This window comes from Apteryx mantelli, chromosome 23 (assembly GCF_036417845.1).
Source record: "Apteryx mantelli isolate bAptMan1 chromosome 23, bAptMan1.hap1, whole genome shotgun sequence".
NCBI lineage: Eukaryota > Metazoa > Chordata > Aves > Apterygiformes > Apterygidae > Apteryx > Apteryx mantelli.
In genome coordinates, this window is record NC_090000.1 from 9,391,528 (window position 1) to 9,404,429 (window position 12,902).

The 12,902-nt window shown below is 51.5% G+C and overlaps 1 pseudogene; it reads right to left on the reverse strand.

The window, feature by feature from the left end:
- Positions 1 to 10,209: 10,209 nt before the first annotated feature.
- LOC136993987 (scavenger receptor cysteine-rich type 1 protein M130-like) overlaps positions 10,210 to 12,902 on the reverse strand; it is a 60,765-nt pseudogene continuing 58,072 nt past the window's right edge.

Below are 12,902 nucleotides of genomic sequence, written 5' to 3' on the forward strand. Positions count from 1 at the left end.
GCAGCACCTCCACATCCTTGGTGGGATGGCATCTGAGGGGACAACCATTACTGGTTGTCCCAGATGTTCCTGCTGCTCCTAGTGCTCCTGGATACAGGTGCAGCCCCATTGGTTTGGAGAGCTGAGCCTGGACCTAGGGCCCCCCAATTTGGCAGGAAATATTGGTCATTGAGGACAAAATGTGTGTCCGGCTCCCTGGACTCTGCAGAGTGGAAGCGCCTTCTGCTTAAGACACAGCGCCATGGTGGGGTGCATCAGGCAGATGGGGGAAAAAGAGGGAGCAGACAAAGTTGCGGGGGGAAACTTGCGGTTGGGTGGGGACACAGACTGTCGTTAGGGACACTTCTTCCGCAACAGTCTCCTGGGACATTTGAATGAGAAAAAGGCCCTGACAAAGGGCCAGGGAGCGTTTGCTCCATCTCCCATTTCACCCTAGTTCCTGCAAGTGTCGCTGGAGCCCATCAAGAGCCAGGCCCGGACCGTGGGGCTGAGCCGGGAGCTGAGCCAGCAGCGGGGCAGCTCTCCCGGTCTGTCCAGGGAGAAGGTGTGTTCCCATCCCTGTGCTCATGCACCTGGGTGGGTTCCCTTTCCCTTTCCCCATCACTGGCAGCGATCCCAGTGCAGTGGGGTCAATCATGGTCTCCTGACAGGTTGGGCTGTTACCGCAGCTTGTTCTCGGCCTCTTCTCTATCATCATTTCCTCTACAAAGCTTTTGGGGCAGCGCTTGCAGCTCATCAACATCCCACCTATGTCCAAGGACAGATGCTGAAATGTCTCAAGGAGACAAAACTTTTGGAGCTGTCTGAGACACAAGTGAGGTTTCCTCATCTCTCCCCACTTTCCTGAGTAGCCCCTGCATGTTCCTGGGGAAAAGGGGCTCTCCTTGCCCTGCTCCAGACCTTTCTCATTTTCTTTTTGCTGCTGTCTCCCTCAGGCAATGTCTTGCCTGGGTGGTGTAGCTTGCCACGACTAAATGTTTTGGCTAGACCTGACACACCATTTCTTCTACATTGCAGGGAATGATTTCTGTCGTCTCCTGCTCTGCCAAGAGTCACTTCCACCTGGCCTTGGACACGGTCAAAGAGTTTGCTGCTACCTTGAGCAAAGTCCAACAGCCTGCGACTTCCAAACATGGGAAGGTAAATAATCCAGGGATTCGTTGCTGGTTTTTCTTCCGCCTCGCTTTCACTTCTACACCAGTAGATGCCTGATCCCAAACCCCTTAAGTTGGTGGTAAGACCCCCAGTGATGAGCATGATAGAGGCTCTGCCCTTTCCTGTCCAAGAGCCCCGGCCTGGGAGATGGTGACGTGTCCGGGGACATCAGGCTGATGTCTCAGGTCTTCTCCAGTGATGCAGAAAGTCCAGCAGAGGAAACTGGCGAGCACAAGTCACCGCCATTATGTGAATCTCCAGCAGGATCTCCCTGTGTGCCCCCAAGAAGCAGCCGCTGGCCTGCGTGGAGGGACATATCGTGGCAAATGTCCTGCTGCTCTACAGAGGCAGCTGGCAGATGGGAGCTCGGCGCGTGCAGGGGCAGAGAACGGCCAGGTGCCTCCAGCTTCTCTGAGCTGGGGCTTCCCGAGATGGCCAGTCTCTTTCTAAAGACCCCCCGAGGAATGGGTTGTCCTGGATGTCCAGTTCCCAGCCCTTCCCCATATCCCGGCTCATTGACTCTATTTCTGTTTCCATGTGCATCGATGTATCAGCCAAGGTAAATCCCACCTAATTGCACCTTGCTCCATGCCCTTCCCATGCACACCTTTCCCATTGCAGCTGTGCCAGACTTGCTCTCTGGCCAGGGCCTGTGGGGTGTCTTTCCGGTCAGCACCTGGGGAAGTTGCTTGCTTCCAAGTGGGAAGCTTCTTCCCCAGAGGGAAGAGGAAGTTTCCTTCGTCTAAAGCAGGTGCTGAGGTCATGTCCATTGGGCTCCTGGAGGGTCTGCTCTCTGCAATGTGCTCTGAGGCTTGATTCCCCCCGACCCATGCTCATCTTTCAGCCCTCAGCCCTTCAAAAGGTTCACACAGTGGCTGCTCTGCACTTACAGGTCCCCACTGGCCCTTCTCAGCCCACCTCTCAGGTGGGATCACACCACAGCATTCTGTGCACTCTGGTACATCTCCGTGTGATGCCCAGCCTCAGTCATCCTTTCTGGTTTTGGTCTCTGCACACATCTTTCCTGGATGCCCTGGGCTGGCTCATGGCAGCCTTTCTCAAGGCAGAGCTGATGGCTGCCTGCTTCGAGGAGATGGTCCTGGTCTTGGGCTTCACCGTGGCCTTCACTGCCCTCACTTGGGTCCTCCTTTAGCAATATCTGGGGCCAGAGGTTCAGTTACCATAAATGTGCCTCCCCTTTTCTCCTGGTTCCAGCCAAGACCATGAACGTGGAGTCCAAGATGGATGAGATCAGGTGCCTGTGTGGGAGGCCGAATCCCCCAGATGCAAAGTTCAGTGAAGGTAGCCGGACCCTAAAAAGCAGGCTGGGAGCAGAAGGCACTGTGAAAGGAGAAGATACCATGATATGAGTCTGCGTGTGCGTGTGTGCGTGTGTGTGTGCATGTGAATGCCAAGAACAAACTCACCACCAGACATGAGCCAGGGCTCAGACAGGGTGGAAGGGGTGAAGATTAGAACTTGGCGACATGTCAAGGGAGCAGGCCTTGCCCAGTGCTGAACGATCTTGTTTAGGCCCTGTGGAAGGTTGGGGAAAGGATGCGCCAAGCCATTCTTTCTCATCTTCTTCCTTTCAGATGCCAAAAATCCTGAATATCCTTCACATCCGCATGCATCTGACATGTGTCACGTGGCAGAACATTCTCAGGCTCTTCCCGTTTCATGTGGTGTTTCTCCTAGCCCACTTTCACCAACAGCCTCTTATTGACAGTCTTCTCCAGAAACATCTGCCCATGAGCAGGTATGTACAGGTCATTTTTTCCCCTGGAAAGCATGAGTGTTCCCAGATTGTGTGCTTGTGCATCTGCCGCAAACCAGGCATCATAAGCCCCGTTGCAGACAAGGAGAATGCTTGGCCTCTAGTGAGGGCATCAGAGGATACGGGCTCACGTCTATTCCCTTGCAGCATCACAGTGGAGCTGTGGAGGAGACCAGGGAGAAGAATCCATGGGTTTCAGGTCCTGAAGCACTTAGCAGAGAAATTAAGGGCAGCAGGAAACAACAGCCACAGGACTGACTCCTGGGTTTGCTGCTCCTGGCTCTCAAGGCTGTCGCAGAAGTGAGAACTGCAGACAGTAAAAGCCGCCCGGGCAGATGGGGGGACCAGGCTAGTGGGAAAAGCTCATGTTTTAACAGGTAGTTCTTGGTCAAATTTCTCTGTAGATCACCCATGATGTCTTTGAGGTGGTGCAGGTTCCTTGCCTGCTGAGTGTCCTTCCTTTCCCTCAACTAACCCCACTGAGAAAAGTGGCCGGGAGAGACAGTGCACTGGCCAGGTCCCTCGAGATAGGGAAGGCCGTGGCCTGGCTCTGTGGCTGGGGTAACTGGTGCAGCCCAGGGCACGGGGACCTGGGGACCTGGTTGTTTCAGCAAGGCCAAAAATGACACGTTTGGTCACACATGAGAAAGTAGGAGTGGTTGGTTCAAGGCGCTCACAACTGGAGACTTGGCTGCAGCATGGTCATTCCTGCCCTTAAAATCTGTTCCAGCAGCTGGGGAGCCCCATCGGGTGGCTTCCTCATAGTGTTGTGCTCTGCCCCCATCCCTGCTCCTCAGGGATAGGAGAAAAATCAGTGCTGGCTGTTGCCTGCAAGTCGTTCTTCACAAAATGCTGGTTAGAAGAGCTACTAGGGACTGTCTTGGGCATCTAGCATCAAGGAAGTCTAGGGACCCTGAGTTTTCTCCTGCTGTCAGTGAGCTTGGGGCATGACAAAGGATGAAAACACCAGTCTTCTGTTAGCTTTACAGACTTGAAGGCTATGAAGCATCATTTCAGGGGTAGTTTGTCTCTCCCTTGGTGGAGTTTAGGATGAGCGAACAAACACCTCCCAAGGTAGCTGAGCTTTTTTAGCTCTGCAAAAGACATTTTCCCCAAACTTCTGTGACTGGAGATTTTTTTTTTTTTTTTTTTTTTTTGGCCAGGCTTTCCATTGAGGGGAAGAAAGAGTTCAGAGGGGGTTTACTAAGAACCTGCTTCTTGGGATGTCTCCTCCTGTGGGAAGATCCCAGAAGAAAGCGTTGCTGTAGAGACTCGAATGGATCCTCCTTTGTACGGAGCTTCTCGGGAGCTGCGCCTCCCCTGCCTGCTGAGTCCTTCCCTGAGCTGCTGCCAGGGATGTTATTGCCCCTCTGAACTAGTCTGTCCTGATCCTCCTCAGTGGTCAAATCTAGCCTGTCGTGGTCCTTGTCACTGGTCCTGCTGGGGGAGGAACCCCAGATGGGTGTTTGGTCAGTGTCCCCTTTCCAAGGCTACCCCCTGACCCCAGCTAGGACGTGCTTCTGAGCTAAATCGACCTTGGCAGATCTCCTGAACTGCATCTTGATGCTAGTGGATGTGTTGCTTTATTGTAGCTGATGAAGGACCCACTGATGAAAGGAGAGGAAGCTCCTTAAGTCACTCTTAACGTGCCTTAGTGGAGAAATCACACGACCGAATCATCACCGTGGGGCAGATGGCAGTGAAGGCCTGGGCAACATGGTCAAGGGAGCGCCCAAGAAGGTGAGATGAACTTTTCTGCCCTCTAACCATGGCCCCTTACTAGAAAGATCCTGGTGGAGAGCTGCACAGGGCTTAAAGAGCCTGGATAGACTAGCAAAGGCAAAGGTGGGTGTTTCCTAAAGCCATACCCCTTTCTCTGACATCAGGAGGGTTGGAAAGGGGAAATTTGGTGCAAAATGTGGATCTCTGGACTGAGATATTCTCTGGACATGTTTCTAGCAACTTTAACACTTGGCAGCAATGTAAAGAGCAGACATTAGAGGCATGAATAGGGAGAAGCTCGTGCACGTCTTTTGCTTTGCAGCTGCGAAAGCACAGGGAGGCTGTTCTGGAGCTGCTGCTGAGGGGCCAGGAGGACATTAGCAGTTTGGAGATGGTTACTGAGAGCGTGCTGGTGCTGGCTAAGGTAGTGAGGAAGCTGAAGGCAAAGCACTTGGGATCTGCCTTTGAAGACATCGCCAGGTCCACCGAGAAGTGGCTGTGAGGGAACCCACTCTTTCTCTCACTTCCATGAGAGGTGTGGGGTGGGCAGGGCCAAGTAGGTCACTTGGGGGTTCGTGGAAGACATGGAGACATGTTTTGGAGAAGACTGAGGAGAAAGGGATGAGATGTGGCGTGATCTCTCCTGGATCATGGTCTCATGCAGGTGTTTGGGGTCACCTTGGAGCGAGGTGATGGAGGTCTGGGCATGACGGGAAGGAGTCATCTCACTGCACTGCAGGTCTCTGCAGCTGGGCTTGTCTCTTCAGGTTTCTGTCATAGGCAGTGGAGAGAATTGCTGCTCGGAGTGTCTCTGCTGGAGACTCTGCAGGGAAGGAACGTGGACGAGGCGATCTTGTTTCTGAATCTTTCTCCAGAACGTTATTTCCAGAAGAACTGCATTCAAACACACTGATTTATTGGTCACTGGGATTTGGATGGGTAGCTGAGAGCTGCTTCTTGGGATGCTGTCCTCCATGGGCAGCGCTCCATTGTTGAAGAGAGGTTTGTACGAGGCACCCTGGTTACCAACCAGGGTTGCTCAGTTTCAGGAGAAAGAGGTCCTTCGCTCCTTGGCCTTCACCCTCTATGGAGTCCTGGCCTCCTCTGCCTCAGGGCAGAGATTGTTCTTCACCAGGGAAGTGGAGGAAGCATTGGCCAGCGTTCTCCTGCACCTTTGGGACCCCAAAATCTCTGGTGTAAGAGTCCCTGGAGCTTCTTTGCAAAGCTGCAGAAAGCCACACAGCAATAGCAGAGACGTTCTGCTGCTCCCGCCTGCTTGGCAGCTGCCGGGTGTTTCTGCACTTGATTGCTAAAACTATTCCAACAAGGTTTCTCCTTCAAGTACTTGTGCTGAGCATTCTCCCATGATTTGGAGCCAAAAGCAATAGGGTGAGAGCAACATGGATGACACATAATCCAGGACAGAAAGAATAAGGTCTGCTATCCTTGCAGTTTTAGCAGCAACTGCTCACCAACACCTGATAAGACCGAACTCTTCAGAATGATCAAGTTCTTGCCCAGTAACTGAAGCGACCCATAAGGTTGGTACAGACCAAACTTCCCAGCCGGAAGGTAGAAATACGTCAGCTCACCCAAACAGCCTTTGAAGCTGGTCACCAGCTGCAACTCGTGGGGAAAATGGGAAAAATAACAGCCCTTTTGCCCACAGTTTTACCCCACATTGATGCACTCCTAACTGTGAGCTTGTTTCAGATGGCTGCTCCCCTATGCAGCAAGCTGGTTAATATTCCACAGTATCAGTGACCTGATGCCATCCGTCCTGTTAAATGAATTGATAAAGCAGCTGGAGGAACTGGGAATCATGATCAGATCTCTTTCCCCTTATAATTCTCCTGGATGGCCTGTAAAGAAACCTCATGGCAAGTGGCAGCTAATGATAGATTATAGAGTCCTGACTGCTGCCAGTGAACCGTTTACTGCAGCTGTTCCCAGTATAACAGATAAAGGCAGTTGTCTTAATGAATGCCACTTTCCATCGATGGCAACTATAGACGTGAAGGATATATTTTTTTATCCACCTAATACCTGAGGCAGATAGGAAGAGATTTGCTTTCACCTGGCAGGGACTCCAAAATACATTTACTCATTTGCCACAAATTTAAATAAATAATTGCTCTTGCGCTATTGGCTAAGGAGCTGCAACCACTAAAATTACCACAAGAAGTCAATGATGTACGGTACATAGATGATGTCCTAATAGGCGGCCACTCTGCTGAATCTGTAAAATGGGCCACGGACACTATTATCACAGGTTCACAGAATAGCCAAGGTTGGAAGGGACCGCTGGAGATCATCTAATCCAACCCCCCCTGCTCAAGCAGGGTCACTTAGAGCACGTTACACAGGACCCTGTCTGGACGGCTTTTGAATATCTCCAAGGATGGAGACTCCACAGCCTCTCTGGGCAACCTCTTCCAGTTCTCAGTCACCCTCACAGTGAAGAAGATTTTCCTCATGTTCAGCTGGAACCGCCTGTGTTTCAGTTTGTGCCCGTTACCTCTCGTCCTATTGCTGGGCATCACTGAAAAGAGTCTGTCTCCATCCTCTTGACACCCTCCCTTAAGATTCTTGTACACATTGATAAGATCTCCTCTCAGCCTTCTCTTCTCTAGGCTAAACAGGCCCAGCTCTCTCAGTCTTTCCTCATAAGAGAGGTGCTCCAGTCCCCTAATCATCTTTGTAGCCCTTCGCTGGACTTGCTCCAGTAGTGCCACACCCCTCTTGTACTGGGGAGCCCAGAACTGGACGCAGTACTCCAGATGTGGCCTCACCAGGGCTGAGTAGAGGGCGAGGATCACCTCCCTCGACCTGCTGGCAACACTCTTCCTTAATGCACCCCAGGATACCATTGGCCTTCTTGGCCACAAGGGCACATTGCTGCCTCATGGTCAACTTGTTGTCCACCAGCACTCCCAGGTGCTTCTCCGCAGAGCTGCTTTCCAGCAAGTCAACCCCCAACCTGTCCTGGTGCATGAGGTTATTCCTCCCTAGGTGCAGGACTCTGCACTTGCCTTTGTTGAACTTCAGGAGGTTCCTCTCCGCCCGTCTCTCCAGCCTGTCCAGGACCCTCTGAATGGCAGCACAGCTCTCTGGGGTATCAGCCACTCCTCCCAGTTTTGTATCATCAGCAAACTTGCTGAGGGTGCACTCTGTGCCTTCATCCAGGTCATTGATGAATAAACTGAACAAGGTTGGACCCAGTACTGACCCCTGGGGTACACCGGTAGCTACAGGCCTCCAAATAGGCTTTGCACCACTGATCACAAAAAGAGTATCTCCAAAAATTAAAAAAATGGGACTCCAAAAAGGGATGGTGCTTCCCCCAATGCAATGCCTATCCCACTGACAGCAGAACCAGGAGAAAGAGGCTCTGTCCCTGAGACCTCCCAAGAGATAGAAGCAGGTTTCTGACTCTGGCCTTGAATTGGATCTCCCTGACATCCCAGGGGGAGTTCTTGGGCACCCAGAACAGGCTTTCAAAATGGGACATAAAAGTCCTGGCTGAAGACAAGCGAAACACTCTGATGTTTGGCTCTCCCTTTCCCAAAGCAGGTAGTCTATCCTTCCTTCGTGGAGTACTGACACCAAGATGATTTGCCTTGAGGGTCGAACCCTGTTCTGTGCAAACTCTCAGCCCACCTGACTCAGTCCCCAGCTCATTAGATGCACATGGGACAATGTCATGGGCTTAGGTACAAGGGGCTTAGGCTTCAGGCATCAGTGGAGGGTTTGGGCTTTGCAGTTTGTGGTCTTAGGGAAATCTTTTGGGTGATGGCTGAGTGCTGGGCTTTGTGTTTCTGCTGAGGGTTTTGGGAATGGGCTTGATTTGTGGCCTTGGGGTTTTGGTGTGGGTGGGGGTGAGGGCTAGAGCCAGGTCTGGCTTTGAAGGCAAGCCATGAGGGGTAGGCATTAGCTTCAGGCACAGGGTAAGAGTGAAAGAAAGAAATTAAAAAGAAACTAAATCAAAGAAACAGTTTTTTACAGTTTTCAGCTTTTAACACTCTTTGTATTCCTAGCATCCTGCTTGTTCTTTTTTTTGTTTTTATATGCTGGTCTTATTTTGCTGGGGATGTTTTGTGTGTGTGGTCTTTTTAAGGACAATTATTTTCAGAACTGGGGTGGGATGCAGTCACAACATCACAGAGGTCTGGTGCCAGTGTAGTTGCCTTGGTGCCTTCTGCCTAGCCCCCATCTGTAGCTCCGAGGGGCTCCAGTCTCCCGCAGGTCCTGTGTGAGAGCTGCCAGGCCCAGGCAGGGACCTCAGATACACCAGGACCTCTCAAAGTGCCGCTGGATGCTTGTGGTTAGATAGCTGAGCTCTGCCTGAAAAGGTGAGGAACTTAAAAAAAAATTAAAAAAATATTTTAACATGTTTTTATCAGCTGAAATGATTGACTAATTTTAATGAACTGTCAGTGTTTTCCTTTGATGAAATAATGGAAATTTTGAGGAAGGGAATGAATCTCAGGAGAAGAACTATTGATCTGCTGCTGAACTTGCATTACTACTGCTCTGTCTTATGCTGTGGTTTTAATCTCGCTAATCTTTCACATATTTCCCCATACCCTGACTACATTGATCATTTCTAAAGTCATCTTTGCATCAGACTTTTTGGACATATGAACTTTCTCTCGTGTCCCACTTTTCTTCCTCCCCTTACTTTTAATTCACTCAGAAACCTCTCATCTCTCTAGTTGCTGCTTTGAGCTTTGGGGAGTTGAAACTTGCCTCGTTTTTCAGGAGTCTAATTGTCTCATTAGTGAACTCCTTAGCTACGTTTTTCTCTATCCTCTTCTATCTCTCTGTCAAAAACATTTCAACATTCCTTGTGGCAAGTTCCTTGGCGTGTTGATGGGTCCCACTGCGGGCCATTACCAACAAAGACTCCCCAGGGGCTAATTAGAGCAGGAAGCTGAAGGCACTGATTACAGGTAGGCAAAGGAAATGTGCAGGTGGCTCTGATGCCAAGGAAACCTTAATGTGTTTTATCAGGTAGATCTGCCAAGCACTGATACCCAGCCCCTGGCTATGGTGATCCTTTCCCTCTCGCTTAGCTCAGGGCTCTTTCTGGGGGCAGTGTGAGGGTGGGGGTGTGCAATCCCGAGTGCAGGACAACGATACGGCACCTCCTGGGCTCTCTGGGGACAAGGAGGCAACAAGGCCCCAGTGCTGTAAGGATATGGCATCTTCTGGTAGGCCTCAGTGGCAGAGACAGCAGCCATAGCCAAGAGGACAAAGACGTCAGTTCTGTTGTAGTCTTTCAGCCTTCGCAGTGCTCTCAGCCATCTCAACCACAAATGGTCCTACACTGTCCCAAACCTGGGCCTTTTTCCCTGTAGCCTGTAGACACCCAATCTGCTTCCCCACCTTGCTCTCACCCCTGGATCTCCCCACCTTTACTGATGTCTCTCCATTCTTGCAGGTCCTTTACACACAAAGCCATGGGCTCACCACAGACTTCCTTTGGGTCACCTGTCACCACAACACAACCCTTCAAGTGACATGTTTTTTTCCTAACATCCTGTCTGAACCTCTCAAGCTACAGACTGTGACTCTTTCCCCTTCTCGTGCTGCTTCCCACTACCAAGAAACCCTCCATCATCTCGGAAACCACCCTTCAAGCAGTCATAGGCTACTACTATACTGCCCATAGCCTCCCTTTCTGCAGGCTAAAGAGGCCCAGGTCCTTTAGCCTCCCCTGTGGGTGTGGTTATTCCTCCCAAGGCACAGGACTTGCCACTTCTCTTTGGAAATCTTCATGAGGTGCCTGTTGTCCAAATCCCCTAAGTTTCTCAAGGGCCCTCTGGACTGAAGCTCCTTTGTGTCAAAAGAACCTCAAAGCAGTGCCAGTGGGGAAAGGGTAGAGAGGGGTGGGCTGACTGTGTGGCAGGATGGTAAAAGAGATATACTTAGTAAAGGGGAAAAGGAGAAAAAAATGAAACAAAATGTGAGGAATAGAATTTATCGGGGCTGTTTGTAGATACATACCTGAAACCCTACATCTGGACAATGTATACGTGGTCTAATGAATACCAAGAAGAGGGGGATAATCACTTCCCTTGATCTCCTGGCTGGTTGGGTGAGGGGACACCCACCCAAAGCCCAAACAGGCACTAACCAAACTAACCCCAGCTTCCCTGAGGTAGGAGTTCGAGCAGGAAAGCTTGAGGATCTGGGGGATTTCACAGAAGAACTGCCCAATGGCATTGCCTTGGCAGAGTGGTACTGAAAGGTGTTACTAGCGTGCAGCACAGCACTGAGAAAACCACTGCCCCAGGCAGCTGCTGCCATTTTGACACAAGCTCTGCTGCCCGGGAGGGTTCCATAGTGCAGGGGTTTGCAGATGGCAATACAGCAGTCATAAGCCACGACAGCGAGAAGAGAACCCTCTGCTATTATCAGAAAGACAAACAGAAAGACCTGGGCAGCACATCCTGAGTAGGAAATGGCCCTGGTGTTCCACAGGGAATTGGCCATAGATTTGGGGACAGTGGTGGAGATGGAGCCAAGGTCAGCAAGGGAGAGGTTGAGGAGGAGGAGGAAGTACATGGAGGTGTGGAGGTGGTGGTCAAAGGCTATGGCTGTGATGATGAGGCCATTGCCCATGAGTGCAGCCAGGTAGATGCCCAGGAAGAGCAAGAAGTGCAAGAGCTGCAGCTCCCATGCGTCTGCAAACATCAGGAGGAGGAACTCGTTGAGGGAGCTGCTATTGGACATTTGCTTCCTCTGGACTTTGAGGACTGTCCAAGGAGGAAAAGACATTGACAAGTTAGGAGAGACCTCTCAAGGGGGGAAAAAAGTTCCATTTCTCATTAAAAGCACCACATTGCCTCTCTTTATTGAGAGGATCACTGGGCAGGTACCTTGCTTGAGCTCTTGTTTGTGCTGGCAGAGGGTGTTGTGAGGAGCAGGGACCTCTGCCCCTGGGCTCTGGAGGAGTCCGTCCTGCTGTACAGCAGGAGGAACTTGGGAATGGGGGTGAATAGCTCTGACACTCGCTATTTCTGTCAGAAGGATTCACTGTCACTTGGTGCAGAGTGAGGAAAGCTAGTCTGCTGATTAGCCTTGGTACCAGCTGTCCCATGCTCGCACCTCTCTGAGCTGGAGGATGATGTCACCCTAAAAAGAAACCAGCCACTGCTGAGAGCAGAGGAGTCCAGTTATGAAGTGCAGATCTCCAAACTTCTCTCCCTTTCTCAGAGCACCTGAGGGAGGTCTCCACACTCCCCTTCTAGCCAAGGACACACAGGGCTCTTTTCAGCTGCCCCTGTACAGCCTCCCACCACCATCTCTGTACTCTTAACATCTCTGCAGCTTCTTCATGCTTCTCTCGGATATCAGAGAGATGCTATGAGACAGATGTGCCTTTCTGGAGGGCAGCTCAAAGTCTGGCAGGACACCACAGGGAAACAGTCAAATGTCCTACAGAGGGTCTCTCCTTCAGGGAGGGTCAGTTCATTTCCCGACACCATGGACTGGATTTCCTGGAGCCATGCAGGTTTGAAGGGGGCTGGGGCAATCTCACTCCCATGCAGGCTTTCTGTTGCACAACTTGCAGCATTGGTGTCTGAACTGCACCTGAAACCTCCCAACCCTTGAAAGCCCGAGAGAAGAACAGGAGCAGCATGGGCAGGAGGGCAAACAAGGAGCAATATCATGATCCTGCTGCCAAAAGAGGCAAGGAGAGAGAAACGGACAGGCACTCAGGAAAGTCTTCACCTTTACCCAGTTGGGCAGGCCACCTTGCAGACAGCGATATTGCAGGGCAGTCACTCTCAGCCCCTTTGTTGGGCAGCATGAAACGGGCCTGTGGAAAGAGAGATGTCCCTCTCCTCAGCCAGATGTCTGGCTGCAGAGGAGGCAGCTCGTGCCCTGGACTCCATGGCTGTCAGGGCAGAGGCTCTGTTGAGTAGGAGAGGGGACATGGGGGCTTTCTCAGAGGAAGGTGTCTGCATCAGAGGGACTGACCATGACTTGCCCAAATCCATCTGCCCATGACAATTCTTTTAGCAGTTCCATCAGCCCCAGAGCTGGCTGAACAGGTGCTTGTCCCACAGCAGATGGGCTGTGGGGCTGAGCAGAGCTGGCAGCCCTAGTCCTTGGGAAGGCAGTTTTGTGCTCGCCCCAGCATGGCCGTGAACAGCAGGTGAGCTCACCACAGAAGCTCCTGCTTGGTGCCATAGGGACGAGCAAACCAGGATCCAGTGCCCAGGTCCTGGGGAGGTTT